Genomic DNA, 6000 nt, shown 5'->3' with positions numbered 1-6000 from the left:
GCGAGGACAGTTAATTATTTAGTTAATTCATTTTAGGTAAAAGAACCGAATAAAGTATTTACACGAGTTTATCTGGTCGTTCTTGTGTAGAAATTTGTGCATTCGTTTGATTGGGTTGTAAAATAAAGATAAAACGAGGTCTTGTTCCTTCGTTAGTAGGAAGTGACACAGATTCCAGTAGATGGATGGCATTAACAGTAATGCATGCAATGCAGTAATGATGACTTGTCTAATAATACACGCACACATTTGCATTCAGGACACCAACCCCACAACCACCACCACTACTGCTGCTACTACTACTAGTACTACTGCTGCTGCTACTACTACTACTACTACTACTACTACTACTGCTGCTGCTGCTGCTACTTCTACTTCTACTACTACTACTACTACTTCTACTTCCACCACTAATTCATTTTTTTTTTACTTTTCACTGGCCCAGAACAGACATGGTGAAACTCCAGCCACAGTAATTGCTAACAGGTGTAATAAATCAATTATATAAAAAAATCATTTGCTTCCAACTTTGTTGCAACACTTTAAGGATGGCTCTCTAACATTAACATTAACAGTAATGCATGCAATGCAGTAATGATGACTTGTCTAATAATACACGCACACATTTGCATTCAGGACACCAACCCCACAACCACCACCACTACTACTACCACCACTACTACTACTACTACTACTACTACTACTACTACCACTAATTCATTATTTCTTTACTTTACACTGGCCCAGAACAGACATGGTGAAGCTCCAGGTTACATATCTGATCTTATTTGCCCCCACTCTACCTTTAGAATTCTAATATCTTCTGATCAATTGCTTTTTTATATATTATTTTATTTATAGTTTTTAAGAAGAAGAACAATAAGAACAAGCAGAACAACAATAACCCATACATAAATTTACACTAAAAGGAAAAATAAGTAAATCAACACATAGACAGCACACTTTAAAAAAAGTCCCTTTATGACCTCCTTACCACATCTATAAACTGATAGATTTTAAGTTTCTTGATGGAATCCTTTCCTCTTGGTTACTTTGCTGAGCTCGGTTTATTTGCTGAGCTCAGGAGAAGACAATGACACAGAGACACACACAGTCAGAGTACCAAAATCTTCTTTATTTGAGATTAACAATAAATAGCTAAAGAAAAGGGAGGGTTGGCAGACAATGAAAGCTGGCAGCTGTTGTACAAAGGTGTGCATATTTTCAGGATGGGGAAGTAACAGAATGATCAAAGGGACAGTAGGAGGAACACATACGTATGGTTGCAACATAACTCATGACTAAAAAGTTGACTATTCTAACATAAACGTACTTCATATTGACTCAGTACTTCAAAGTGTGGCTGCACTAGTACACCTCAACCGCTCCAGCTGAGCGATCTTCAGCATCTCACACAGTCATCTTTGAAAACAGGGGGGTTGGGGAGATCTCCAGCAAAGAAGTATTATCTTTTTACCAGCCACCATACTCGTCATCAAAATCTGTTGTTGCAATTTTGAAAGGATATTTATAGAACCACTATAAAGTGACATTAAAGTAGACTTGTCTGATCAATTGCTTTTTACTGTCCCACTCTCTCGGATGAGGTTCAGAGGTGACCGGGCTTTCTTTTTCAAAAGTTATGGAACAGCTTACCAATTTTTATTAACATGTCACCCACAACTGATAGTTTTAAATCCAACCTGAAGACCTAGTTGTTTTAACAGGCTTTTGGGTTTTTTAAAATTATTATTTTATGTAATTGATTTGTTTTATTATTGTCTTGATTTTACTGTACAGTGCCTTGATTGACACTCGATGTCTTTAAAAGCACTTTATAAATAAACATGACTTGACTCGACTCAACACACACCCTGGACAGTGGGCACAGCCGCAGGGCAACACATGCACATGCTCTCCCAAACTGGAAATTTGGATCAGCTAAGCCAGATCAGCTTTCATGTTTTGGGAGGTAAAGCAGAATAGCTGGAAGAAACCAATGCAGACAGACAGAAGCAGGAGATGAGGATCCCTGTTTTGCTGTGCGTCACCCACTCCACTAACTGTGCCACTGTGCTAACCATATTTAATTCAAGTATTTATTTTTTACCAACTTCTTCATACTAGTCTCAATAGGTCTAGTGCCACCTGAAAATACTGGGTGCAAGGTAGACACCCTGGACCCAGGGGCAATTTGAGACAGCCAGTTCACCTTGTGACTGTATTTGGAAGGTAGCACCCATGTTTCTGTGCACCACCCACTCCACAAGGTGCCAAATACATACATACATACATAAATGAATAAATAAATAAAAATGTATAAACAGCAATGCTTTCTTCACCTACTTTTTAAATTCCATGCGAGCTAATTGCAACGAAATTTCATTCTGCGTACACTCATATATGTATAATGAATGACAATAAAGTTTGTCTAAGTCTAGTTTGCATCACAATAATACAGTTCTCCTGTAAATGCCAGGTCCTGGGTTTGATTGTATTAATGTAACCAAAAAATGTAAAACATGATGTTAAAATCCTAATAAATAAAGTGTAAATGCCAATAACTTATCTATTAATTAATATTTAACCACACTATTCTAATCAAGTTCAAGTGTTAGTTTATCCCAGAGCAACTCGAACACATTCACTTACTGATTTACTCACACCTAAATGTAATTTAAAGTACCCAGGGTACTCAAAATCAACACTCGTTTGACTGTAAACAGTTTTTACACTGGCTAGTTGGCATGGTCACACATTGATTTATTACTGGTCCGTGTTTTATTATTTATTTTAATTATTTAAATATATTGTAAATATTGCCCCATGTTTGTCATCCAGATCCTCCTGCATAACTGGCATGTTAACATGCTGTTACCTGCCTGTTTCATATTTAGAAATAATATCTAGAAAATAGTATAGAAGTCAATGTGTGCTTTACTGCAATATAAATTTATTGTGCCCCACACACTTTTACAACATGCTCTCAGAACTAATGATAAGAAAGTTAAGAAACAAGTCATTATTTACTTCAAAAGAGTTGCTGGATAACTTCAAAACAGCAGGAACAACAGTTACACAAGAGCAGTAAAATGTACAGCAATCATCCTCGGTCCTATACCCTGCAAGACTACACAAGAAATTAAAATGAATTAGAACAAGGGTCAGATGAAACAAAACAAAATTCTTTGGCAATTCTTTGGCAATAATGTTTAGGGAAAAAGTAGAAGAAGCAAAGTGATGCCACAGTTTACCAAAGATCTCAAATGATCTTAAAAAGGTTCTCAAATAAAACATTTTTGCTGTTTAACTACACAGATTAGAAACTAATTCTGATCTACAGTGAACGTTTCATTAAGACAACAAGGCCAAAATAACTTAAGACTGGTTTCTATAAAAGAGAATGCTTACATGGCCCAGTTAATTTACCTGATTCAAATACTATTAAAATGTGTGGAGGATTTTGAAGTGTCTATCAAAGGGACCCATATGGTGTCTAAACACTTTTTTCTTTATGGTCAAAAGTATTGGGACACTAATTTTTGAACTGAAGAAAAGCTTGGTTTAAAGAAACTCCAGTGGCCTACACAGAGCCCTGACTTCAGCCCCACTGAACAGCTTTTAAATGAACTGGAACATTGATTTACACTCTCTTGATCAACATCAGTGCCCAGCAATACAAATGTTCTATTGACTGAACAAATTGCCACAAATATACTTCAAAGTTTTGTGAGAAGTTTTCTCAAAAAGTGGCTGCTGATATAGCTGAAAAGATCACATAGTGGTCACTCTAGGGACAGTGGTAGCCAGGTGGGTAGAGCTTTGGGCTATCAACCGGAAGATTGGCGGTTCAAATCCAGGCTCTGCTATGCAGCCACCGCTGGGTCCTTGAGCAAGTCCCTTAACCCTGTCTGCGCCAGGAGCGCCGTACAATGGCTGACTCTGCGGTCTGACCCCAGCTTCCAAACAAGCAGGGATATGCGAAGAAAGAATTACATTGTACTGTACAAACTGTATATGTATATATGACAAATAAAGGATATCTTATTTTAATGAAATTTGTTTTTGAAATGGGATGTCCAACAAGCTCATGACTTTTGGCCACTAATATAAGTAAAGTAAAATAGTAAAATAGGCATTGTGTGTACATTTTAAGTGGATATATGCCACTTAAAAGTAAAGTAAAAAGAAGTTAAAAATATCTTTGCTTGTCCTGATTGTCATTATTCTATGCAATACAAAACCCTAAGTCCATTGACAACTCCTGTAAAGTTTATGCCACATATGCTTTCCTTGCCTGTGTCTGCCACAATAACTACAGGAGCTTTATAGATTGGATTTTCATGACTGAGCTGCACACTATAAGATCACAATGAATTGAATGAAGCACACTGCCAATGGGCTCTCAAACAGTGGAAAAACCTCTTCAAAGAGACAAGTTCCATCGTGCAACTTGACCTCAGTCTTGAAATAAATCAGAATGTTGAGATAAATCGGAATGTTGACTGTGAGTCAAATCTTATCATCTCAGAACATTAGTGCAGTGATAGGGAGTTGTTGGTTAAAAAGGACATATACTCAAACACATTTCAGAAAGAGAAGAGAAAACAGCCATGATAGATTATTTTGAACTACATAAAGTCAGAGACCAAACCTTAATGTTTATTATGGAACACAGCCCATCTGCCACAGAAGTTGTGTTAATTAAGTTAATGTGGGCATTTGTTCATATGCTGAGTGAAGCACTTTTCAAAGTTTGCTCCTTCAACATTGTAAACCCAGCAAGAGTATGTAATGAAGTACCTGGAGAACTATCGTCCTTTGTTTATGTTGTTTAATTTCTCTAGAGACGAATGTGGGATTTTTTGGATATAAGACAGAACCAATGGAGAAAAGTGGCAATTATCCAGCACCGGATCATTTAACAAACAAAAAAAAACAATAAATAGTTATAAATATCACATAAAAAAAACTTATATAAAGGAGACAATGACTGCAGTGAATATTAGAGGAATGTAGGTGTTCTCGACTGAGATTTCACCAACTAATCAGAAACACAAGGAGGACAAGATTTTTTAAAAAGTTAATTAATAATTTTTTTTTAATTTAGTGCGTCCAATTGCCCGGTTGCTTCATGCTTCCTCTCCACCAATGCCGATCCCTGCTCTGATTGAGGAGAACGAAGCTAACCCACGCCCCCTCCGACACGTGGGCAGCATGCCGTATGCATCTTATCACGATCTTATTGACGAGTGCAGTGCAGCTCAGCATTGTGTACAGAGAGACACACCCTGAGAGCACTTTTATCTCATCTCTGTGCAGGCACCATCAATCAGCCAGCAGAGGTCATAATTGCACCAGTCACTGGAGAGAGAGACCCCATCCGGTTTAGTCGCACCCATATCTGAACAACAGGCCAATCGTTGTTCGTGTGGCCGCTCAGCCTTAGCCGGCAGATTCGATCGGATGTATTCGAGATCCCAGCTCTGGTTCCAGCATGTGTTTTTACCGCTGCGCCACCTGAGCGGCACAAGGACAACATTTAAACATACCAGTGTGTGATACAATTTGTTTACTGTGTTTTATTCGACAGAATCAGCCGTTCACTCTTTTTTAAAGCTATTTAAAATAAAGTCCATAAGACATCAGCAACTTCTAAATCTAAACACAGGAGCCAAGCTAAATACTAAACTAAACAAGAACTAGAATAATACAAACAGGACTTCAGAACATGAACCTTGACTAAACTATACTAAACCCTACGCTAAGCTAACACAAGACATGAGCAAGACAGGAACAAGACTAATCAAGAGCATGGACTGACTAACAAAGGCATGGACTACACTACAATAGCACGGACGGACAGATGGACGAACTAACTAACTAACAAGAGCAGATCAGAGCATAGCAAATCAAATTAAAATCCAAACAGAGTTCAAGGCAAAATAGTCTCTGCTTGCCACTGGTCTCCTTAAATGCCCTCAGCTTAAACAAGTTCAG

This window comes from Trichomycterus rosablanca, chromosome 7, assembly GCF_030014385.1.
Source record: "Trichomycterus rosablanca isolate fTriRos1 chromosome 7, fTriRos1.hap1, whole genome shotgun sequence".
Classification (NCBI taxonomy): Eukaryota; Metazoa; Chordata; class Actinopteri; order Siluriformes; family Trichomycteridae; genus Trichomycterus; species Trichomycterus rosablanca.
This window is presented reverse-complemented; position numbering follows the sequence as displayed.